Source organism: Miniopterus natalensis, chromosome 1 (assembly GCF_054644295.1).
Source record: "Miniopterus natalensis isolate mMinNat1 chromosome 1, mMinNat1.hap1, whole genome shotgun sequence".
Taxonomy (NCBI): domain Eukaryota; kingdom Metazoa; phylum Chordata; class Mammalia; order Chiroptera; family Miniopteridae; genus Miniopterus; species Miniopterus natalensis.
The window spans coordinates 112,876,378-112,902,321 of NC_142081.1; the positions used below are offsets into that span (position 1 = coordinate 112,876,378).

Below are 25,944 nucleotides of genomic sequence, written 5' to 3' on the forward strand. Positions count from 1 at the left end.
TTGTCCCAGATTTTAAATCACCTACAATTAACGGTTTTAATAATTACTAGATACTAGTTTATTAAGGAAGAAATTAAGGAATACTATACATGTAACTTACGCATTGTGTGTTTTTTAACTGCTCTTTCTTTATCAAAACTTCCTTACTCTTTATCTATGGTGGGAACGCTTAGGGTAATTCACCATCAGAAATCTTATCTTACCATGATCGCTCCTTTGAGAACATTTTACAGATAGCCTTTCTCCTTCATATTCAGTACTTAGTTGTTGATAACTGTGTTATAAAATGGTGATAAATAATATTACTGTATTAATACTAAAGCAAAATATTTTCCAAATGTAGTAAATTCTTAGAATATTTCAGGTAATATCAGAGCTAATATTCAAACTTTAATTATACCATACACTTCAAATTTGTAAGTTCTACAAACTTTTTATTAGGCACATAACTTAAAAGAAAGTTACATGAAATAGTCATGATTTGAGGGCCATATCTTTCAGTGAATTCATCAGTGTCAGCTTGACATAATGGCAAGTATCTTCAACTCAGACATCATAGTTCTATAACCATAAGCTATTTGTTCTCAAACAAGTCACTTTTCTTTGGGTCAGAGTCCTCCTCTACAAAATATGAATCTTACTGCCTTATTGTAGAAGGCTATTAGGATGATTATATGAGGTAGTACAGCAAAAAGACATGTTCAGAGAAAGAGTAAGGCAAAGAAGAAACCTGTTCATGAACTTTATTTGTTGAAACTATTTTGGAATCCCAAATAAACACCAATGTGGGTTTTTCATAGTTTCTAACATTCAAATATTGCAGTTTTTAGAAAATATTAATTTTGGTTATTAACTGTTCTTTCTTCATGGCTTGTAATTCAGGGTATCTCAACTAGTATATAACTTGCAACTAAATTTATTTACAATTACATTTCTTCATGAAGTCAGATATCAAAATACTCCCCTATTTTTGTAGTTAATCATCCCAACGGCAGAAAACTAAGAGAAGTCACGAGCTGGCCTGGACTCCCACTTCTCTTCTCTACCTACTCAAACTGTGATGAAGCAGATCTTTATGAGAATGATGCGTAATCTCCTTGTCCACCCCCATTTAGCTTGCGAGTTAGAATCCTACTTGTCACTCATGGATACTGATGAGGCATGCATGGGCCCTTAGCAAGTCTCATGCCCAATAGCCTACTTTTGACTCAGAGCTTTCTATTGACTGACTTCCAGGTGAGGCATAATTTAAATTATTTTGAAACCGGAGGTAAATTCAAGTCACTTGGGAAAGTGTCATTATTATGGCAAAGATATCACTTGAGGGGACAACTGTAATTATGGAATCTCAGGCAAGTTGGTACCTACTATTCTGGGAAAGGCGATATGGGACCTTCCACTACCTAAACAAAGATGCTCTACAGGATATAAAGCGACCATGGGGTACAGATCTGGTAACAAAGGAGAAAGGAAAGTCTGGTCTTTTCCTGCAGCATTATTTGAACCTCTCTGACAGCTTAGAATGGTCGTTCCATCTAACACCTGCTGGCAGGAAAAAACAAACAAGAAGCTCAAAGGGTAACTCATCTGCGAAGGTCTGGGCTAATATGTGAGCTGCACATAGCTGTTTCAGTGTCAGGGGAAGGCTGTGGGTAGCTAAAGCTAGGAAGCCAAGCTGCCAGAACACAGTGCTGGTAATTAGAATAATGGCCGAGCATATAAGCATATGTATGTAAACTATAAAATGCTGTGACTTTCAAGTCCAAGGGTGAAGCAACATGAACTCTCAGGAATCTGGATCAGCAAGGGCAGCCTGGGAGCAAAGGTCAATTATGACTTAGGACCTGTTTCAACAGCAACTCTGCAGCAATAGAACCAATGGAAACAACAGAGAGATCAGAGTGTCCTTTTTACATCTCCATCTGACTTGTGAAAGGAGACTGTCTCCCTTGGACTTAGGGAATCCTTTAGGTTCCTACAAAATTCAAGGGGGAGAGTATAGGAGATAGCCCCCAGCAAATACACATTTTTCTGCTAACGTGATCACTTCAAGACCCCAAGTAACTAGTTAGAAAAGCCAGAGATGTGACTTTATTTGTAACCCCATGCATAGAGGTTCCACTTGGAATGAAATGGATAATGTTAGGATCCTTATCAATAAAGATCTTAAAAGTCCTGAAATAAAGAATCTGGCCCATTGCTACTTCAAACTAGTCTAGCCTTTTGCTTGGAGTCTGGCTGATGACATAGACTAATTCACTCCCATTCCCAAACTGCCTTAAATCTCACCTGCTCCATAAAAAGTGTTAGTGATATTTTTAAAACCGAAAGGCTGTTTTCTGGGAGGAAAAACTCAATTTTCAGAGCAACACCAACTTCTCTCAACTTTGTTGTTTTATGTATAGGAAAAAAAAACACTAAAGAATTTGTGAGGGGATTCATCTGCCCATTGAAATTTTAAGACCTGGAGAGAAAATATTAGCAGAATACCTTCAGAATCTCAGATGAGAGGAATTAAAGATAAATGCCCAAAGAATGCATGTTTAGACAATATATTTACTCAAGGCACAAAATTTTTAAAGAATTTGAAAAAGCGGAGATTTAGAGTCTTAGTTGGTACCTACTTAGAACTAGGTTAAGAGATCTGGGGTTTCCTCTCAACCCTTTTCTAAGACAAGGAGTTTTGGATCAATGTCCCAGAAAGCAACAATTTTGAAAACTGACCAAAAAGACAGTGCAGTAGCGCCATCTACTGAGCTCTCGATAACTTTACACAGAAACTTGGGAAATGTCCCAAGGTATAGCAAAAGTAGGCTGAAGTTAAGCATAAAATATAAAAGCACACTGCCTGAGGAAAACTTTTAAAAATGATGTACTTATTTTATCCTTTAAAACTAATTAAAGTAGCAAAGTAGAACATGTAACAGCAATGCTGTAAAAGTATTTCAGAAGATGAGGTTTGGTTTTGTTGTTTACAAATTACATTAGTTACAAGAAGTCTTAAGATGCCTTTTACTTCAGAATGGTGTGGCATAAGGTGGGATTTAGCGGGCTAGGGAGGCCCTGTGCTGGAAAAGGCTTAACAATCAGCCCTCGGGGAGGGGAGGAGCCCCGGTGTGTAGCGTTTGCCTAGTTCTGTGGTGTAAATTCTCCCAGTGGGGCCGCCTCCTTGTGGAGCCCTCTGAGGAGCCAGCGAGCCCCTTGGCTCCTGGAAGCTGCTGCAAGTGCTCAGGATGCAGCCACTGGGCCCTGACTTTACCACTAAGCGGATACTGAAAATGCAAATCCCATCGCCTCTCCACACCTGAATTTTTCCATCTCTTAAAAGGATGCCGCGTCCCCCCTAAAATGTTTTTCATCTTAAATTATAGAACATTAAAAAAGAGAAGGACTGCTCAGTAAGCGAAGACTGGGGGAGCAGCCGCAGCACCATTGCAGCCGAGGCCCCGGCGGGGAGGCGGCGGGAGCCTCCCTGCAGCCCCGCCCCCCAGCCGCCTTTGGAAATCATCTTGTCTCTGCCCAGCGGGGAACCGAGGCTGCTGCTGCTGCGGACTCGGTTCCTTTAAGTGTGAGGGGCGGGGTCATGTTCGGAGTTAGAAATGAGAATAGGAGCCACTTGGTGAGGAAATTTGTGTGTGTGTGTTTATTTTGGTTTAAAATATTACAGATGTCCCTTTTTCTCCCCAATGACCCACTCCACCCCTTCCCACCCCCTCCCCAGTCCCTCTCCGCACCATTGTCCGTGTCCTTGGGTTGTGCATATATGCGTATGAATTCTTTGGTTACTCTCTGCCCCTCCATCCCCCCGCCCCCCTCCATCCCTCTGACATTTAGGCCTGTTCCATTAGCACATATGCAATTAATTCAATGGCCAGCAAAGGGTTGTGATAATGGAACAGGCCTAAAATACTCCTCTGCTCTAATGGAACAGGCCTAAAATACTCCTCCGAGCTACCAGATTCTTGGTGAGCCACTAGCCTCTAAATATTCTTCCCAAGAGCCAGGACGTAGGGCTGTGTCCCGGACTCCTTTGGTCACTGTGGGGCGTGCAGAGGAGCACAGCCACACGGGCATCTGCAATTACACCACCATAGAGTCCCTCTGTGGCTGATGGACACTTGCACTGTCTCACATGAAGCAGACATTCATTCACTGAATTACGTCCTTAGTAAGATGCTGCTCCTGGCTGAGAACCTGAATGAGAGAGAGGAGGTTGTAGGAAGAAGAGGAAGATGAAGAAGGATGCCTTTGGAAGAAGGATCCTGTTGGAAAGCCACCGATATTGACCTATGGGTGCGGAGCCACAAATAGAGGAGAAAGTGCTGGAGTCAGGGTTAAAAGAAACACAGCAATTCCTTTTGAAGAATTTCTTCACCTCTTTCTTTTTCAAATGGATGGCAAAATGAGTTCTGAAAAAAATGCCAAGCCCTTATAATTTCTACGTATGGCTACATTTTATCTAAGTTTAGTAAGAGCAGCAACAAACAAAAGTGGGAATGTCCAGGAACACACTTCCTGATCTGTATAAACCTCATAAAAAGTTGTTCACAGGCAGCTTTTCACTAAGGGACCGGTGGTGGGTGAGGGACAGGGGACAAGAGAAAGGGGGGAAGGGAGGAAAATGCCTCTTGAAGTAAATTCAGACAATTAAAATTCCATCCCAGGGGCACCAACCTCAGGAAAGATTTCAATAGAATAATCTTGGGCTAAGGAACCTTGACGCAGAGCCTGTGAAATCAAGGCCTCTGGAAAATTCAGGCAGGGAAAGTTCTATATGTGGCATCACTGCTTTTGGCAGGGAACTTGCAAATTAACATCAAATGCTGCACAGTCATGCAACTTCTAAGCAATTTCCAGTAAGTACAGTCATAATTCATCTTAGTCAAACTGTGAGATTTTCAAAAGTTCTAGAAGAAAATCACACTTCTAATTTCCATTGTTCTGCAGGCACTCCCACTCAGGCAGTGGTTTTCCCCCCACAGTTACTAGGTGGAAGTCTGCTTATTGGAACATGAGAAAAGGTAAGCCATGATCTTTATTCCAGTAAAGGAGAAGTGTGGTTATTTAATTCTTACATAACTCTGGACAGGTGATACACAAGTGCACTTGTTTGTGTGATTTAGCAGAATTTGTCCTTTTTTAGCCTCCCATCCGAGGAACTGGAAAACATCCACCCCATGAAAGAATGCACATGGGGGTCCCAGCTCTCCTCTTGGCATTGAGACTGGCTTGCAGATTGAAGGTACACTGTGCAAAGTATTCAACTTGTTTCTGTTTCTAAATAGCATCTGCAAAATGGGGAGGAGGGGTTCTGAAACTATTTATACAAGCCTCAATGTTGCTATAACGGTATAGAAACTTCCCCTAAAGTGCTATGTCATCTACAAAAATTTTATTACACACACAATAATAACAATCATTATACCTGAGTACCTATAGTCATGATTATGACCCAAACTTGATCAGATGAATCATTTAGTGTTTACTAAGACTACTCCCACTCTGTAAAGTTCTAGAACTCTATACTAGGATCACAAAACACCAGTGTCTTGAGTAAACAGTAAAGCTTATAAAAAATTGATACAGAACAGGGTTTTATGTTTTTGTGTGTTTTTTAACATTTGATTTAGAAATAATTATGGACTCATGAGAATTTACAAAAAATAGCACAGAGGGGTTCCTTACAGCCTGCACCCATCTCCTCCCAATGGTAACATCTTATATGTTAGCAAAGCCAGGAAATTGACATAGGCACAATTCCACTCACTAGATACTATTAACTAGACCAGAACCATATAGGGAGTAGAACAGGTTTTTAAAACCATTTGGACACCTGGAGATAACTTGAATCATTTGCATGAAATTTATCCTTCGGATACATGGTATAGAGAATTGAGTTCACTGTCATCAGACCTAGATATTTGGGCAAATTATTTTTCACTGACCCTCAGTTTGTTTATCTGTAGGATAGTAATAATAATACTATCCAAGTAAACTGGCTTGAGGAAACATCTCCAGTCCCATGAGAGTGGCATATTTTAGAAATCCCAACTCTAATAGTGTCCTTCATTCCCTCATGAGGCCTTATGCTTCAGTTTTCAGGATTTTGTAGGAGTCCCAGGTGATTGCCTCAAAATCAGCCTGGTTCTGGATTCATACACCCCCCCCTCTTCCCCAGGCTGCGCCTGTCTCTTGGCAAAGGCACATCAACATATTTGAAGTGAGACATTTCAACTCCAGGGTGGGCTTAATGCCACTTCTCTTAGAAGCAGCTCCCTAGGCCAAGAAAGTGACCTGAAAACTTTGGGGCCGCCCTGCTCCCTGAAGCCATCCTCCACCCAGCCATCTAGCTGGCCGGGGCTCTGTGCTCCTGTGGGCTGGCACCCAAGCTGGAGTTGAGGGCTGAGCTGGATGGTCATCCTATGTGCTTCTCTCCCCGAGCTCTGAAGTGGAAACTGAGGCTCTGATAATGGAAGTTAGAAGGAGGAGGGTTCAGGCAGTCCCTAATTGTGCCTTTTCTTTCCACCTTCCTGACTACCTGCTACCATGTGCAGGTGTGCAATTTGCACTAATTGTAGCATTGGTCCTGAGGGTGACAATAAAACCCATATGGGCTTCTCCACCTGCTGTTTTTTATTGTCTCACAATAATTTGTCTATTATAAGCCAAGTGGGCAAGTGCCACACTTCATTCTCTTTTTGGTACAGAGCCTGCCATGCCTTAATGCTCAATTAATAAAATTACAGTAAAAACCCTCCTCTGGCCTAGTGTTCTGGAGGCAGCACTGGGAAGAGGGTGAATCTGGTGTGGATTTCCATAGAGCCTTGGTCCCTTGCAGAGGTCCCGGGGTCAATGCTGTGCTGGTTGGAGATGGAGTGGAGAGTCATGGGCTCCTGAGGGTTGTGTGAGGAATGCACACAGACAGGAGCAAGTTGAGAGAATGGGAAGCTGGGCTTGAGGTGAGTGTACCTCTGCGTAAGGGAAGCCCGAGGTTTTTGCAAAGAGCTTCATCCTTGGGACCAACCTGCTGTATTTGAACCATAACTGTCACTGACCAGCTGTGTGCTAATGACAAATTCCTCGGCCCTCCTTCCATTCTCTTTTCTCATCTGTAAGTGGGGATAACAACACCTGCCTCTTAGATCATATTACAGTGAAGACAAAACAGAAGTGAAGAAAAGCATCTAGGGCCTCAATCAAGGTAAATTTCCTACCCACGCTAACCTTCCAGAAATATCTAAGCGCATTTCAACCTGGAGATGTTCATCTGTCAACAGGCAGGCAGGGAGGGCCCACCACAGTTTCTACAGGCTTAGGACCCCCTTCCCGCTGACCTTCAGGCTGGGTGTGGAATCTACCCTGGGAGCACAGGCGGGCTGGGACAAGAAGGCTGCAGGGTGGCATTGCGCAGGAAACCGAGGCAGGTCACACCCTGGGCCCTCAGTTAACCAGGTGTGGAGGAAAGGCAGATGTGTGTTTTTTCCCAAAGCCGCGGGGGATGAGGGGTGCGGGTGCGGGCTATATCGGTGCCAAAAGTCGCGCTCCCTCGCTCCAGCGGAGAGATGCGGGCAGGAGCCAGGCTCCGGGGCGCACAGTCCCCCCGCGGAGCGGTGGCCGCCAGGTGGCACCAGGAGCCCGGAACTGGGCAGGTCACGAAGGGGTTAAGGGGGGGGGGAGCAGGCCGCTGCGCCGGCCCTTCGGGGAACCCACCCGGTGCTAGGAGGCGGGAGCGGCGGGGGCCACGGGTCGGCGCCGCGCGGGCGGGGGCGCGGCCAATTGGAGGCGGCCCCGCGGGGAAGCTGGGACATGGAGGCCGGCGCCGCCCCCGCCCCTGAGCGCCGCTCGGTCCCGGGGTCGGGGAGGCCCTGCGGGGGCCGCGGAGCGGAGATGAGCAGGTCGGCGGCGCTCCTGCTCTGCCTGCTGGGCGGCCACGTCTGGAAGGCGGCGACCAAGACGCTGCGGGATCCGGGCGCCGGGGCCCAAGGTGGGTGCGCTCGGGGCGGGAGGCGAGGCCGGGCGGGGGCTTTTGTGCGGCCACGGGCCTGGCGCAGAGGCCGCGGGAGGCTCTCCCCCCGCATTGCGTCGCCGTCGCTGGAGCAGGGCCTGCAGCCCCGGGCTGCGCTCCGGAGGGGGCGGTGCCGCTGGGGACCCCGAGGGGCCTGGAGCAGATGCTCCCGAGGGGCCGGGGACAGGTGGGGGTGCGGGTGGCACCAGGTTTGCTGCTTCGGGTGGCGCGTTCGGATGCACCCAAAGGTCCTTTTCTTTATGCCGAGAGGCGGAGGCGCCGCTCGTCTCCTCCGTCGCCTCGGCGACTGGGGCAGCCTCTGGGTCGCCGCCCCCGTTCTCCCCTCCGGGCTCGCGTCCTAGCAGCCTGGGCTCGAAGGCAGCGCTGGACCCTTTTGTTGTGGGGTCGAGGGGGTGGCCGCTGCCCCTGGGATGCCCCCTGCACCTCGGGACCCCGAGGTCCTTGGCTGCTGCCAGCCACCGGCCTGCCGCAGTTCCGTAAAGTTTTGGGGGTCTCCTCCTCCCGCCTACCCGAGATCTTCCCCAGCCTTTAGGGATTTCCTCCTGCGCCCAGGAATCACCCCCAGACGGGGAGAAATAATTGGAAGCGGGAGGCCCTCATCACTTTAAAACAACAAGTCATTTCCAGGTCTGCATGTTGCCAGCTCCTGCCTTCTGTCTCATCTTTGGCCACTGCAAATTTGCTTTCCAGCCCTGGAAGTAATGTGGTCGCCTCTGAGAAAGGCCACGAGCCTGTCTTTTGTCTTTAAAATGCGAAATTATTTGTGCAGGAGGGGGGCCCTGAAGCTTGTTTGGCACGCTTTTGTGGGTCCTTAATCGGGTGCTTCTCCGGGGCGGCCTTTTCAAAAGGGTGAGTGAGGCCCCAGCGGTGGAGCGTCTGCATCCACGCAGGACCCCGCTGCCCACCTCCCTCGGGCCTCTCAGGTCCCCGCGAGGCTCCGCTGTAGCCCTGGAGACACCCGCCCCAGCTTCCTTGCCCATGTCCTTTCCTTGCAGAAAGGTATGTGTCCTGTGAAGTCAGCCCTGCAGGCAGAATCCAGTGCCCTCTTGCTCAGACCCTGCCTTACCCCCATCCTGGTGCTCTCTCTCACCTTGTAACAAATAGGGCAGCTGAGAACCAGGATGGCCTTCCACCCCTAATATTGTGACAGGGAGGAGGGCTCTAGGCACAGTCTGCTGGGTTTAGTTTGTTGCCTACATGTTGGATTAAAGGTTTTCATATCCATCCCTTGCTGTACCCATTTGCCGGCATCCTTTCAGGCATTGCTTTTGCTATAGCCACGGTGTAATATCACTATTATGAATTGTGTATAAATTTAGTAATGCATATTATGGAAAGGGGACATTGATAAGGCACAAAAAGACCCATGCCTCTTCATGTAGGAAATGAATGTTTAGGACATTAGATCAAGGACATTAGATCACTGGTGTTAAATTGTAGTCTCTTTCATTAATATCCTACTACTCTTTGTTGAATGAGCTATTTTAATCAATGATATTTGTGTTTCAAGGAGGCCATTAATTCCAAAGAAGGGGTTAAATTTTTTGTTTTGTACTTGAAATGCAACAATATATGGAAACATTAAGTTCCTGTACTTATAAAATAAGGTAAGGCTTGGTCGGCCTCAACTAGAAAAAAAAAGTCCTGAGAAAATCTACTAGGTTTAGGTTGCATGTCAGAAACCGGCCTGAAAGAGGAACAAACCTGAGTTGGAGGGGTGGGAATTAAAGAGACAAACAAAGTCATGGGATCAGGAGGGCTGCCCTCCAATGAGGTGCAGCCCCAAATGGCTTCAAGCCTTTATTATATAGTGAGTCACAAACAACTGGTAAGGAGGTGAGGGTGATACAAAGTAGTTCTTTCAAGGCTCCAAAACACACTTTCAGAGTAAACATCCTGCCTCCTGCATGAGCCCAGGTAAATATCTTTATTTTGGCTCCTCACAGGAACTTGTGGGGAGGGTCGAGTCCCTGGCTCCAGGCTCTCAGGTGGCGTGGGCCATGTCCAGATAGTTACTGATGTTGAAAATCTTTTCATTTGTTTATTGGCCATTCATAGATCTTTGGAGAAACTTCTAATCAGACTCTTTGCCCATTTAAAACTAAGGCTAGTCTTGAGTTGTAAAGGTTCTTTATATATTCTGGGTACAAGTACTTATCAGGTATATGGTTTACAAGTATTTTCTCCCAATCTGTGGATTGTCTTATCACTTTCTTGATGGTATCATTTGCAGCAGAACACTTTTAAATTTTAATGAAATTTAATTTATATATTTTTTTCTTTTGTTGCTTATGCAGTTGGAGATATACCTAAGAGACTTTGCCTAACCCAAGGTCACAAAATTTATTCCTGTTCCCCTTTCGTTATAACTCTTTTGGCCAGAACACTTTCAGAACATCATTATTTAACTTTCGAGTAAGAAACATTTTTTATTTGAAACAGTTTTTATTAATAGTCATCCATTAAGCAAAGCAATAATGAATAATTTTATTATTCCTCTCATTTTTTGTGTGTCCCCGCTACGATCCCCACCGCCCCTGGATGGAGAGCTGCGGGGGAGCGGAACCCCCCCCTCCGTGGCCGACCTGGCACTGCAGCTGGTGGTGCTTCTGCGGGGCCTGTATCTGGCGGGTCCCCCTCCTGTCCGTCCACCCTGGGGGCTGGGGCTGCGGCCCAGGGGCTCCTGTCTGCACCTTCCTGCTGCTCTCCCCCTTCCCCACGGGGGCCCTGCTCCCGGCCTCGCCCCTCTACCTGGTGCCAGCAACACCACCCCTGGGAGTCCATCTCCTCGCCCCGCATCGCCCACCTCCGCCAGCGCCCCGAGACCCCTTCCACCGCGGCCTGACCCGCAACCTGGCCACTGCTTCTGTGGGTGCCCCCGGGGTCCTGGGAGACCCTCTGGGCCGAGGGTGAGGAGGGTGAGGGCAGCAGCCAGGCAGTTTAGGGCCACAGGAGGCAGAGCCACCATCTTGTGCCTCAGAACTGGAAGGGCGGGGGCCCCTCACCTCCCCCGCACCTCAGCCTCAGAGCAGACTGACCACAGGGCCCCTGGGGGGGCAGCTCCGCCCCCAGAGGAAGGAGGGGAGGGGCCGGGCTCCTGAGACCTGCACCCACCCCAAGGCACAGGCCTCCAGTGCAGTTTTATAAATTTAATAATCCAGAAAGCAAGTCAAGTATTAAAAAGCAAACCAGATCACTCCTCAAAAAAAAAAAAGAAAAAAAAAAAAAAGTGGTCATATTTCTTAGATTATTGCAGATTGAAAGTAGGATGGTAGGAAGGCCAAGCTGCTAGCCAGCAGGACTGACTACTGACAGCAAAGGCTGAGAGAGTGACTGCCTCACCACAGCCACTGACGGCCAGGGTGCAACCCTAAGTAACAAGACCTGGTCAGCCCAGCTGATGTGGCTCAGTGGTTGAGCATCAGCCTAGGAGACTGAGATTGATTCCTGGTCAGGTCACATGCCGGGGTTGCAGGCTCAGTCCTCAGCAGGGGCATGCAGGAGGCAGAAGATCAATGACTCTCACCATTGATGTTTCTCTCTCTCTCCCTCTCCCCCTCTGAAATCAATAAAAAACTTAAAAAAATTTTAAAAAAGAACTGGTTAAATTGGGCTCAGGATATTTAAGAAAATGGAGTCTGTGGAAGCACTATCCCATAGTGGCTCTGAGCTCAAGCTGTGGAGTTGGGGTACCTGGATTTACATTTACAAGCTGTTAATATCTTTATCAGAGTCTTAACCTTTCTAAACCTTAGTATGATTACCCATAAAATGGGGTAATAAGAATACCTATTTCATAGGATCATTGTAAACTTAAATGAGATGTTATATGAAAATAGTTTAGCTCAATCCCAGGCACATAAAAATGAACATTAACCCAAATTAAGAGTTAAAAATCAGTCACTAAAGTAAATAATTAGTGAGATTTGTGGAAGGTTGGATAGCCAAGATAAAACGACAAACCTCATGTTAGGTACTCCCATAAATATGCCTTTGGGAGTATTTGCTTCAGGCAGAATTTTGTGTTTTCTTAATCTAAAGATACCAGGTCAGTGCCGGGGAGACCTGCCATCCTGAGACCACGCGGGGTGCTGGGGCGAGCGAGGGCGTGGAGGGGCGGGGTTTGCCGGTTTGCACGCAAGAGCCCGGTAGGGTGGAGTGGAGTGTGCCTGCCTTGTGCGTTGCGTGGTGCGTGTGGTCACAGTTCCCGCCGTCACACGCTCATCCCGACTGGGGAGAGCGAGCTGTAGTTCTCTGTCCTGCCGGCGTCCTTTCCTCCTTTAACCCCCATTCCCGCCCTTGGCGCGGACTCCGTGCTTCCCGCAGGCCTGTCGGCTCCGGCCCGGGCCCAGGTGAGCGGGGCGGGAGCTTCTCCCCTGAGCCGCTTCCCCAGGCCCCTCCCCCGCCCCGCGGTCCGCGCCCTGGGCGCTCAGTCCTCTGGGGTTCGCCCCGCTGCTGCTCAGCCTGCCCGCATCCCCTCCACCTACCCCAGCCTCGCCGCTACTCCGCTTGGGTCCCTCCCTAGGCTTTCCTCCTTTGACCTGGTCTTGACTGTCACTCGCTCCCTCCCCCGGCACCTGCCCCATTTCGCTGGGGGCTGTCGCCGGCGGCACTCGCCCCTTAAGGAGGCCTGCGGTCTCTAAAGGGAACTCAGGTTGCGGCTGCCGCAGGTCCATCAGGCCTGGACAGGGTACTCTCTCCCTCTTGGCAGTTCCCACCTTCATGCCTCTCCTGACCATCGCACTAAAAGGCATGGGTTGTGTTTTTGTCGTGCATTTGGTTGCTCCCCGACTCTAGCCATCAGACCAGGTTGTCAAGTTTACCTGTTTTGCTTTTCGTTCCTGGTCCATGAAAGGAAATAATAGTTGGTGACAAAATCCTGTGTTTTGGAAAGTTGGCCTGTAACGGTCTTGTGGCAACTCTTTAAAAAATTTGGCTCTGTACATGCCTTTTTTGGGGGTGACAGTATCTGAAGAGATATCTAAGGGAGGATGTCAAGTAGCCAGTTGGAAATACTGGGGTGAAGCTCCAAGGAGAGTTCTGGGCTGGGCATACAGATGAATGTATACATGTCATCCGCCACACTGATGGTAATCAAAGCTACGGATCTGGGTGAAATTGCTTAAAGAGAGTATAGTGCTAAAAAGGAAGGAGACCGAGAATGGAGCCCTGAGGGATTCTTGGCGTTTAATAACTGGATAGAGGAAGACAAGTCTTGTAAAAGAGATGAAAGAATCGGTAGGGTTGGATTCTGCTGAAAGGTAAAGTTGAATGAGGATTGAGAAGCCTGGTGAAACCAAAGTAATTGATGATCATAGCAAGAGATGTTCCATGGAGTTAGATGGAATATTTGGGTTCAGTTCTAGGTCCTGTTCTTTGTATTATTCCATTTCCCCTCTAAGTTTAAATTCCATCTGTATATTGATGACTTAAAAATTTTTATTTCCAGCCTGTTACTTTTGTTTTCAGCTCAAGATCTAAATAGCCCCTGTCTGCTTGATATCTCAGCTTAATTTATTTTCTTAGAAATTTCAAGTATAACATGTCTAAAAACCAAAGTCTTAATCTTTCCCTCCATGCCCAAATTCTTCTCCTCTAGTACCCCATGTCATTAAGTGATATATCCATTTGTCCATTTACATAGTCTGGACACTTCTCCTGCATCCCATGTATTCTTACCATTTTCAACTTCTATTTATTCTATTTCCAATATATGTTTGAATCTTTCTCTACATCTTCAGTATCACTTTTCTAGTTCAAGCCACAATCCTCATTCACCTGGACTTAATATCACTGGTACCCTGTATTCTCATCTGTAAAATGGCAACATCACCTTATTGGATTGTTATGAGGATTAAATGAGGTAACCATAGTAAGCACATGGCCTATAGTAAATAGCCAGTAAGCATTAATTGTTATTTTAATTGTTATAAGCTGAATCACTTCAATACTTTCCTATCTGGTTGACCTGTTTTCTTTCATTCTTGCTCCTTTTAAAGAAAAAAATTTTAAAAAATAAAAAAAATAAAGATACCAGAGCACTAGAAAGAGGAGGGAAAGCCAGGTGGGAGGTAAAAAGATGGTAGTTTACTGTGGCTGGGGACAGACATAGGAGGGATGAAAACTCTCCAGGCCAAAAAAATATTTTAAAACTGATATATCTGCAGACCATTCCATTTTTTTTTTTTTTTTTTTTTAGAATTTTTTGCTTTTTTTAAAAAAATACATCTTTATTGATTTCAGAGAGAGGAAAGGAGAGGGAGAGACAGATAGAAACATCAATGATGAGAGAGTCATTGATTGGGCCCACAACCCGGGTATGTGCCCTGACTGGGAATCGAACCCGGATCGCCTGGATCCCAGGTCAACGCTCAACCGCTGAGCCACGCCCAGCCGGGTGACCATTCCACTTTTTGAAATATATACTAATGTAATCTTTTATTGTCTTTTATTGTGATGTGGCTTAACATTCTATTAGCCCTCTCCTTTTGCAGTTTTAAGTATTTGTGTAATGCCTACATGTAGCCTGTAAAGCTCTGAGAGAGACAAAAAAGAATAAGACAAAGTTCTTCTCCAAGGAACTTTATAACTTAGCTGGGGAGACCAGAAGAAACAGTTAGAAAATCAGTGTGCGAGACTTCCTAATAAACTCATCTTAGAAGGAAGAAATAAAAAGTGCACCGAGGTGCTCCCGGGGGACTCAGTGGAGCAAGTACAAGTGAAAAAAGCTGGCTTTGAAGAAAGGCCCCGAATGGCGGGGAAAGTAAGGGTGTTTCTTTCAGAGGGAATAGTAGCGACCACCAGGGAAAAGGGGGATCCCCCCACTGCGAACCCTCTCCGGGCCTTCCTCGCCTGGTGAGCTGTGGCCATGCGGAGTAAATTTCCTCATCCGCGCTGGCTCTGTCCTCGCCACACGCAGACCCACTGTCAAACCCAGGGACCTTCTTCAGTTCTCACTGGTTGCTTCTTAAAACCTCTTGGATTTGCTGATTCCTTGCTTTCCTGATTCTTCTTCTGTCCTTTTAACATCTCAGTTTCCTTTTCTTGCCTACCCCTTAGTATGTTCATTCATTTGCTGAACATTAATTGAGCATCTATTAGGCACCAGGCACTAGAGAAATAAATGAATGAATAAAGGTGCAGTTTCTGCCTTCATGACATTTATGTGTGACAGACATATAGACTGATAATTAAAATATTATGTGGCACGTGCATGGGGTTTAACAGAATGCAATGAAAGAAGAAAAGTACCTAACTCACCCTGGGATAAGGGAATAGGGGTGTCCCAGAGAAAGTTTCTGAAAGGAAGTAACACCTGAGCTGACTCTTAAAGGATAAGCAAGAGTTAGCCAAGGAAATGCAGGGAGGTGTGTGGAAGGTGGAAGGGAATCTAGGAGAGGAAACAGCAGGGCAAAGCAAGCAATGGCCTGGCGCATACCCTTTGAGGTTATTGACAAAATCTGGGGTAGAGATTAATGGGAAAGGAAGCTGGAGAGGTATTTAGCTGCTGAGTCCCAGAAGGCCTGGCCATTGTTAAGGAGTGTGCCTTTAATTTTGTAGGTCGGGGAAAGATTTAGAATGGGTGTCAGCAAAGGAGGGACACCACTTTGTTTTATGCATATGAGTAAATCTCCGTTGCCTTTGTTCATGTTCATCGCCTTTATTCCATCTGCACAACATAAAAAGTTCATACATTTCTAAAAAGACTGAATTTTACTTTAATCATCAGCAAATTAGGCTCATGGGGCTGGGGATCGAGCCTGCAACCCATGTACGGGACCCTTCAGTCCGCAGGTCACCACTCTAACCACTGGGCCAAACTGGCTTGGGTGCAAAGCTGACATTTTCATGTGCTTCGCTTTTCAAGGTGCTGCCACATGATAGCAAAGCTCGAGGACTTTTTGTAACAAGCGGTGGACTGAAAAGGTGCAAGAGATCAAAGCAGGACCTGGGTCTCTTCTACAGGAAAACATCAACAGCATTAACAACTGCTACCCAGAGGAAATAGTAAGGTAGGAAAAGTAGACTTTGAGGAGTTCAAATTATGATGTGGTTTTTCTGTTTTCAAACCTACATTTCATATCCAGTGTCAAAATGTGACCTACGAAACACTACATGAGACCAGTGTATGCCTTTACCTGTGCTCTTGATCACTTTGTTCACTCAAGTTAAACAATGTTCTGATTGGTACACACATTTCCAAGTTAAACTGGAATGTCATTTCAGACATTTCTGCACTAGTTTAAGACATGCTTTAGTAAGGAATACCCAAATACAGAGTTCAAATTAAATTAATCTTTACTGTGAACCTGATTTAGAAAACAGGCCTATAGATTCTGATTGTCATAGTTCCCTGCATATATTATTAAGTGCACACTTATATTAATGGGAGTATTCCAAATAGAAAATAAGTATGTTGACTATCAAAAAGAAAGTTACAATCTATATTTGAAAACAATAAATAATGCTGTCTATGATATGCAGGTACTTCATAGTAATGTAGCAGGAAGCTACTTTCAAGATTAGTTTTTTAAAATGAGGTTAATTTGAAGAACATTAAACCGAATCCTCTCAGACCTTGTAAGCAAAATAGAGAACCATACCACTTTTATTATGTGAAAATGCCCACAACACCTGCAGAATTAAAGGTCACATTTTTCTAGTCCTACACTTGCTTCTTACTTTCTCTAATACAAGAGAATATAAATTCCAATTTTAAAACTTATAACTTATATAAACGATTCTTCCTATTTAATATTAGTGATTTTTAATACACATGGAAACATTAATTTAAAAACACAAAAATAATTTTATTTAAGTTTAAAATTTGTTTTCTGTTCACATATGTTCTGCAGGTAAATTCCTTCCAAAGATGTTAAGTTTGTGCACTTTTGGAAGGTTTATGAGAACTTGATCAAAAGAGTGCCAATAAGTTAGCTTTGAAAATATTAATACATATAAAATATACCAAAGGAATATCATAAAATGTATATCTACTATATATAATTTACAAATATGATAATACCAAAAAGTTTATATAGCATATAAAATATGTGTAAAACCACTAAATGAAGAAAATATGAAAATCTTTTCTCAAGAAAAGAAAATCAAGTTAATCTTTACACATTAGCATGTACCTTTAGGAAGAATACTATTTTATGTAAGTTTAAAATAACTTTCAGTAAATTTGCTAACAAAATTAAAGAAAAATGAAAAAAAGCAAACTAAAGGGCCCCCCAAATGGAATGACCTATTAGAGTTAATCAATGGTAAAGAACTTTCTTGAATAGAAGTCTTCTTTCTACTCCTTTCTAGGATTATTTTACAGAGCATGAGGGGAAATAAAAAACTCTCATGTAAGTCTCTAATATGGTGCCTTGTCAAAATACTATTGTAAAATTTTAACTTCTAACGTTCTGGGACCTAGGATTTTATTTTTTAAATTGGCTAGTTATCATGAAAAAGTTTGGTTAGCTCACTTTTTCAAGTTTCTGATTTTTTTTTTTTTTAAAGCTTTAGGCTCTATAAAGCGGTGTTGTATAGAAATCTTTGAAACTTTGTCTTTCTATGAAAAGAGACAAATACAATCTTAAAATGGTTTATTTTTGCAATCATATTTTCAAGGATCACTTGACTGTTTTAGAACAAATTATTCTTTATAAGACCAATTATCAATGGTCGGTCACATTCTCTCTGCTCTTTTTAGCCTAAACATTTACTTCATATTGCCTTCCAATTTTAGTAATCTTTAAAGTTTCTAATAAAGGTAGTTGGTATGACGAGAGAGAAGGGATCCGGGACTACGTGTTAGAAGGTCTGAGTTCTAGCCCTTGTCTACACCACAGTCGGGGATATTTTGGAACTCTTCTGTTTCCTGGGTCTCCGCCTAAACTCGGGAGGGGAAGATGCTGTTAGGAGACATCTCATTGGAGAGAGGAGCGTGCATACAGGCCTTTTGTTTCGGCACATTTCTGACATGGTAACTGTAGAATAACCCAAATTCTACATGGGTCTAGAGTAAGGTTAATTCACTTATATTCTTCAAGGCCATATAGAAGTAAATTGGGATAGCAGTAGCTAATGAGCAGAGAAAAGGAATTTACAGTTCTTTTTTGGAAGTTCATTTTGGTTCTTTTATGAGGAGTATGTGATTAGCACCTACCATACGGCAGCAAAATTTTTTAAATTGTAGTTTTTATTTTTTTTTATCTACTTCTTGCCACTTACATAAAAAATACCTGTCTTGTGTCTGACATATGTATAAGGCCTGGGAAGGTGAGGGCTACTTTAAATTTTGTGACTCACTCAGAGAGAGAAACAGCTGTAAATTCCTCAGGGTATGAATTCTTTGAAGAGATCTGATGGAGGAAAATTTTTTCCCGAGTAGCTAACCTTTAGGGGAAAAACATTCTTTAAGGTAGTTTTTTATGTTTGTATGTATGTTTAACTATGGCTGCCTATAAAAGCACACTATAAAGAAAATATAGCTCTGTTTTGTCCACTATAACTTGACAAATTGTGGAAGAAATTAGTATTCTGTCAATTATGAGTTTTTTAAGCCAAGCATCTGAGGATAAAGATAACTAACAAAGGACAAAACAAGTCTCAAACTTTAGGTTTTCTCTGGAGAAAACGCCTTAGGAGGCTTATTTTAAGTGTTTTGGAAAGTTTTAAATTAGAGTTCAGATTTTTTAGTCATTATATTCTACAATGTCTGCCAGGTGTGACATATTTTTATATGCATGTAAATTCTTTCCATGGTGTATGAAGCATCCCACAATACATTAACCAATATATTTAATACTTATACTAAACCTTTCATAAAATGTTCTATATATAGATATAAATTTATAGTACTGTAGAAATGAAATCAATTAATTTCCTTGTAAGCCACTTATGAAATTGTTCTTTATTATGAATTATGCTCCCAGAAATTTTTGTTTTTATGGGTAAACAGGCCTAATTAAAACATACATGGAGAATAACCTCTAAAATAATCTGAATGCAGAAGTTGATTAGTAATTATACACTGTGTTGACTAACTTATGAAAAAAAATCTATTAGCTATGATCATTAAAGCAACATCAGTCACTTGACATAATAAAAACAAAGTCACTTCCATAAAATACCGGGTCTAAGTATCTTCCTTTGAAAATATTCTTTGCCACTGCATTGATAGCCCTTAAATGTTTTGTTACCTAGCAGTCTTGTGAGTTGGTGTTTTGTTGTGGTTTTTCAATCCTCACTTGAGGATATGCTTGGAGAGAGGGAGGGAAGGAGGGAGGGGGAGAGAGAAACGTCCATCGACTGCCTCCCATGTGCACCCTGACCGGGGATCAAACCTGCAACCAGCGTATGTGCCCTGACTGGGAATCAAGCCCACACTCTTTTGATGATGCTCCAAGCAAGCCACCCAGCCAGGGCAATGTTCTTTTTCTTGTCAGGCTCTAACCTTCTGCACAAAGCACTACTGGAGCGTAATTACTCAGAGGTTTCATTCATAGAATTATTTCCGATAAAAACAACCTTATACTGAATCTTTTGTGCCTATTGGGCTGAATCTTTTCACCAGTATCTAATAAAAAATTCTTTTTTTTTCCAGGTATTATTCTCCTGGATATTCAGATACACTTCTGCAGAGAGTGGACAGCTATCAACCACTTACTAACTAAGCAAAGTTATGTTTTTACACTCAAATTCACAGTAGAGCAGTTATAAAATAACAGTTGTTAAATAAAGCTCTTTCTAAATATTTGAACTAAGTATATTCTATATTTATTCAATGTGAAATACCTTTAGGTAATATTTTCTTAATTTATGTAATACTTTAAAAATTACCGGCTTGAATATATGAGAAACTATTCATGGTCATTTCCACAGGATTTACTCAAAAGGTAGATTTAAAAAGACACTTTAAAAAGCACATTAAAGAATTTTAAGACATTTGTTATTGTTCTATTAAAAACTACACACACCCCTCCAACTAGATACAGATGAAAGATGGTATTCAAAAATTCAGTTATTTTGGCCAATTCTTCGTAGGCATAGGCAAGGAAAACTGGCCTTCCAAGTTCCACAGTAGGTTATGGAAGGGAAATAGTTGAAAGAGGAACCTGGTGACAGAAGTACAGACACTAATGCTGGTGGCATAAAGGCATTAACTGGGCGCGCCTGTAACATTTGGCCTTCCCTCTGTTCCTTTCCAGTTCATTAATAGCCAGGTCGTTACAACAGTATCATTCCCCGAGAAGAGAGAAATCTCTCCAGTTTCACAAAGGAGAAATGGCTGAAGGGCTCTGTCTTCTGTAACTGCTTCCTGCTGCCAAGGGGCCTAGATCTGCCCATCCCCAGGTTCAGAGGTCCTCGCTGTCTGACAGAGGAAGGGTGAAGCAAAAGGGAAAGAGTCCTTGTGCAGAGAAGAGGGATTCTGCAAAGTCCGTGTCAGCCTGGCGTCCCAGGGAGGTGACATGGGCAATGTCCAGGAGGTTGATGTGTTAGACAAGCTGACATCCTTGTTGAATTCTAGAAATGACAAACTTGACAATTCAAAAGTGAGGAGGCATAACAACTAAAGGTCTAGTGAGAGGAAAAAACCATGTGATAAAAGGAAAGACTAACTTAGTGTCCCCAATCAGGTTGGAGGAATGGCCTCCCTGGAGGCAGGTGTGTTGACCTGTCTGAAGCCTTTTTGTCCACCATAATTAATCTAAAGCTAAGGGAAATATTCTCAGATTTCCCCCATGAGAAACTGGGGGTCCTTTCTCTCTGACCTGTTTGGACAGAAAAGGAAAAGCAGTTTCAAGTGAAACTGCTAAGACCACCCATGTTTCATTGATTCAATCAAGTCCAGACTGTTGGGCCTCATTTCAGAGGACGGTGATGTAGATGGCTTCTAAAGCGAGGCCTGTATTGTGTGAGGATGCAATCAGGTAAATACACACACAGGCATATATCCTATGAAAACAGAAACAAGAAAACACAAAGGTTGGTGCACAGGGCAAATCATAAACCAACTGCAAAGATTTCCAAATGCAAGGCTTTTGCCAGAATGAAAGCAAGCAGTGACAATCTGAGAGACTGAAGTTAGAACATCTATGGTGAGGTCATTAGGTGCTGAGGCCTGTGTGGGATACACAGACACAGCCTTAAAAACAAAACTTTGAAGACACTTAACTGCACTGGAGTCCAATACCCACAGTTGGGCATTGTGGTTTTCATTGAAACATAATTTTTCTCCCTAATTTTTACCCTCATGTTTAAAGAGTCTGTATTAAGTCCAGTTTTAATTTGACTTGATTATTTGCATAAACACAACCAGAGTAGCAACTGATCAAATTGATGATACAGGCTTTCTCCAATTTGTTTGGCTGGAATCTCACTTATTCATAAGGAATCTTTAGATTGACTTTTAGTCAGCAGTCAGCCCCTCAGGGCAGGGGAGCCAAGGCCACAGTTGCCATCAGGCTGTGCCCAGAACACCTGCAAATTTGGGTCACGTCCTCAAGTTCCAAATTTGAGGACTCCAAAGGTGTTTTGTTTTTAATCCTGGCCCAAGGATATTTTTCCCACTGCTTTTCAGAGAGGGCACAAAGGAGAGAGAGAGAGAGAGAGAGAAACATCAATGTGAAAGAGACTCATGGATTGGTTGCCTCCTGCACTTGCCCAGGACAGGGCCTGGGATCGAGCCTGCAACCAAGGTACGTGCCCTTGACCAGAATCAAACCTGGGACCCTTCAGTCTGTGGGCAGATGCTCTAACCACTGAGTGAAAACAGCTAGGGCCCCAAAGGTGTTTTGAGGTTCATCTCAACCGTCCTTTCTTCCCCGGAAAGGTTGCCACCAACCATGTGGCCAAGCAAGGTGTCGGGTCATTTCTGCCATTGGCTTCAATCAGTTTGAGAGTCAATCTCAATTCCTTAAGGCTTTCTGGTGACATCCAGAATCTAGGTATGTCTCTCTTAGACATGGCATTCCAGTCAGTCTTGGTTAATAAGACTACACAGTATGGAACTGGTCTTACTGGATTTATGCAAAGAAATGTATTGCCATGACTCACTAAGAACTGCCAAATTCTGGAGGGATCAGGTAAAGAGAAAAATTGAAAGTGAGCAATTAGCATTCCCTAGATTGGCAAACACATCTTGGAACTTTTAGAAAGGCTTTTCTACTGGCAAACACACTGACATTTTAAGAGACATACTTCCATAAAGACAGGTATACAGCAAAAGTCACTGATTTTGCAAACCACAGGTGAACTGAATTAAACTGAGTGGCTTAGCCAGCTTAGGCTCAGATAAGATTTTATTTCTCAGAATATGCATTCCAATAGGTGACTCAGATAAGCCTACTGGAGGGCAAGTATTAACATTACAAAGGCAGGTTTTTTTTGTTTTGTTTTTTTGTTGTTGTTTTAAGTTTTTATGAGTTTTATTAAATCCTTACGAAACAGAATACAAAATTGCGGCATTGACAGTTGGTGTCAAGGAAAACTTTTGAGCTGTATCAGTTTACCTGGTACAGTGGAGTTAAAGTGCTTGGATGTCTGGATCTCTTTTCCCCCACTTTAAAAAAAAAATGAATTGTTTTCTGTTATACATCTTAACATGGAAACACTGCCATTTCCCCTTTCCCCAGCACCAGGGCAGCCTAGCAGCCTGGAACACCCTGGGAGCCAGGCGCCCATTCACAGTTAACAGTTCCAGCCAGCCCTGCGCGTTGCATTGTAGATGTGATGGGGGAAGAGTAAGTAGCTGTCCCACCTTTGAGAAAAAAATGCTGTTCATAGCTCAGCTTTCCAGACCCAAGTGACCATAGTGCCTATAGCTGGTGAGGCCCCATTTCCCTTACAAAAGTAGAACCCCCAGTTGATACATGGAATTACTGATGGGCAAGAAATGCTGGACGTGGGGGTGGCTGCACACCCCAGGGTCTTTGGAAAGGCCGCTCCACAGACTCAGGCAGCCAGACAGGCATCGGCCCCCAGACCAACAATCGTACAAGACTTGGGGGGCAGCAGTGTCTGAGCCCCCCAACCCACAAGGCCCCCTGACATTCAAGTATTCTTCAAGAATAGTAAAAGGAAGTCAACTGGTGTTCTTAAAAACTAGTGAAACAAGATGAAAAACTGAATGCCAGAGGGCTATCCAGCGGGCCTGTCTGAAAGACCCAGCCAGAACCCAGGCTGAGCTGCCCACTGGCAGAAACACGTGTGCATAAAGAGAATGCTTGCATTGCATAGTGTCTCCCACCCAAGGACAAAGAGGGGTGCCAGAGTTTCCTCCAGCTTAGCAGGTCATGTGACATCTGACCTGGACACTGGGGTGGGGGCAGGTTGGTTCCTGGGTACCTGAGGGAGGACATTTTCCTAAAGGTGGGCACAGAAGGAATGCTGCCTTTTGGGGGTGGGAGGGGGAACTCTTGGGGAACCTGGGTTAGCCCTGGCTGGGGGCGTGGGGGGGAGGGGGAGACAGGGCTGGCAGAGCTTCCATGTCAACCCAAGGGTGGATGGGGAAGGACGCGGCCATGGTCAGACTGAGCCCTGAGAATGGGCACTCAGGTGCCCAGGGTGGGGGGTCTGCAGGTCCCCCATGTTGGCTGACGAGTGCCAGTCCAGCCCCTCCCATCCCTCCAGTGCCCTTGCTCTGGGTAGCCCCCAGTGGAAAGGGTGTGGGGTAGTGGCAATGGGTGCAGCCTCTTCCCATCAGCTGCAATTTAAGGTCAAGGTTGTCAGTGAGGGGTGGGGGGGGGGTGTCCATGTGGTTGGCTATTCACTCCAGCTGCCCACACCCAGGACGCCAGGGTGCCTTTGGGGACGAAAGGAGGTGCAAGGTCAGTCCAGCCTTGAGAACACTGTGAGGGCTGGGAAGGGGGAGGGGGCACACGTGTGTCCCAGGGCCCCCCAGCTCTGGAAGACGGCCAACGTCCTCCTCTCCTGAGTGGCACTGGGCAGGGGCCCTGGGCACAGGGCCTTCCACAGTACATGTGAGCATGTGGGGCCAGGGTGGCGGGGGAGCGGCATGTGCAGCACATGCGCCCTCTGCTCTTCTCCCAGGGCGCTGTTTACTTTTAACACCATTCAAAGGAAAAAAAATGGGGGTGGGGGACAGAAAAAAAAGGAAAAACGCAAACAGCAAAAACTTTATATAAAAAGCTCCCCTCAGCTGCGCTGAGTGCCTCGGAACCGAGGGGGTGGGGTGGGGTGGCACAGCCTGCTGGTCCCTGGCTGGCAACAGCTTAAAAAAGTCTTGAGATCTGATGGGGGGGTGACCTGTGTACAGAAGGAGGGAGGGGTCGTGCGTGGTCCCTGCCAGGACCACAGGGGCTGCGGGCAGGCTGGCTCTGCCGCCGCTGGGCCAGCTTGGATGGGGACGGTGGGGACAGCCGCAGGCACCCGGAGGCAGCTCGGATGGCCACGGGCTGGCCCTGCCCCGCCGCCTCCAACGCGCCCTCCTCGCGCTGGGCCAGCTGCCGGTTCATGGCGATGGCCTCGGCTGCGAAGGGCCTGAGGCCTCTGGCGCAGCTGTTCCTCGGCAGGACCGTGGGCGTGGGCAGGATGTTTCTGGGGCGCAGCCCTGCACCCGGGGATGCGGCGGGACCTGTGCAGCGCTCAGCCTCCGCTTGGCATCCGAACCAGCAGCTCTGCAGTGAGATCTTTGGCAGCGAAGGCGGCCTGGGCCAGTCCTCCTCAGGAAACTCAGACCTGCCTCTTGAAGGCCTCCAGCAGCATGTCCCGGCAGGCGGGGCGGGCCGCACCCCGTCCCAGCCGCAGCCGCTGCGCAGTGGCCCAGAGGGTGGACAGCCACCCAGCAGGATGCAGAGCATGACACCCAGGCTCCGGAGGGCGCAGCTTGTCTAGATGCCGGCCTCCTGGCTGAAGGCCTCCACCGCCTCAGGGGCACATACTCTGCAGAACCGCAGGGGTTAGCACTCGGGGTGGAGATGGGGGAGCAGTCAGCACTGAGGTTGATGCCTCTGCCAGGTCAAAGTCGCAGATCTTCACGGGAGAGACCTGGCTGGGGTGTTTTCCAGCTTTAGGTCCCCGAGGGCAATGCCTTTGTTGTGCAGGAAATCCAAGGCGCTGGCCACGTCCTGCACGACCGCGCTGGCCTCCAGCTCATTAAAGTGCCGTCTCTCGTGACTGTGGCTTAGGATGGAGCCGCCCCGCATCTCCTCAAACACCGGGTAGCAGCGGTCTTCCTCCTGGAAGAACTCAGTCGGCTCCAGGACGGTCCTGTGTCCCCGGCACTGACACAGCATCTCCGCCTCGGGAAACCCTGCTCCCAGTGAGGCCGGGCTGCTTCTCGGCGGCCCTGACGCGCTCCTGGCTGGTGGAGGCTGGAACGGGCTGCGCGCGGGCATGGGCGCCCTCCCCAGGCGCGTCCTCCTGCAGCTGGGAGGCGCCTTCGACCCTGCCCGAGGAGCTGTCAGTTGCCCGACACCGCTTCTTTTTCCTGCCCCTCTTGGCATCTGGGATGGCGATGGGCTCACTCGTGGGCATATCAGGGCGGGCTGGGCGCTCCAGGCTGCAGTCAGTCTCCCCGGTGGGCTTGTTGCAGGGAGGCCAGCTCGGCAGGATGCTGCCCTCGAAGGAAGGGTGGAAGCCCTGAAGTTCGGCTGTTTTCTTCTGCACCATCTTCTGTCCGGGCCCCGCCAGCGGGGGAGGGGACGCGGGGGGGGGGGCGTGTGCGGGGGTCCGACGGGGAGAGGACCCCGGGTTGGGTTCCCGCCGGGGGCGCAGTCCCTTCACCGCCTCGGCCTCAGACGCACAGCCCGGATCCCGCTGCGCGGACCGCGGGGGGAACAGTGCCGCCGCCGCCCCCGCAAACCTCTCCACCCAGGCTGCAGCCCAGAGGAGCCCAAAGGCAGGTTTTTTGTTTTGAAGAGGGGACATCAGGAGGTTTCCTGTCTTGGCACTACTCA

At 46.1% G+C, this 25,944-nt stretch overlaps 1 long non-coding RNA gene and 1 pseudogene across 1 annotated transcript; one reads left to right on the forward strand and one right to left on the reverse strand.

Moving 5' to 3' along the window:
- The first annotated feature begins 7,912 nt into the window (after positions 1 to 7,912).
- LOC148094326 (uncharacterized) lies at positions 7,913 to 19,743 on the forward strand. The gene is made up of 3 exons (XR_015714284.1): positions 7,913 to 7,984; positions 15,894 to 16,038; positions 19,629 to 19,743. It is a non-coding gene; the product is annotated as an uncharacterized LOC148094326 (long non-coding RNA).
- Positions 19,744 to 22,080: 2,337 nt separating this feature from the next.
- LOC148094327 (MAP kinase-interacting serine/threonine-protein kinase 2 pseudogene) lies at positions 22,081 to 25,679 on the reverse strand (annotated as a pseudogene).
- Between the last annotated feature and the right edge of the window lie 265 nt (positions 25,680 to 25,944).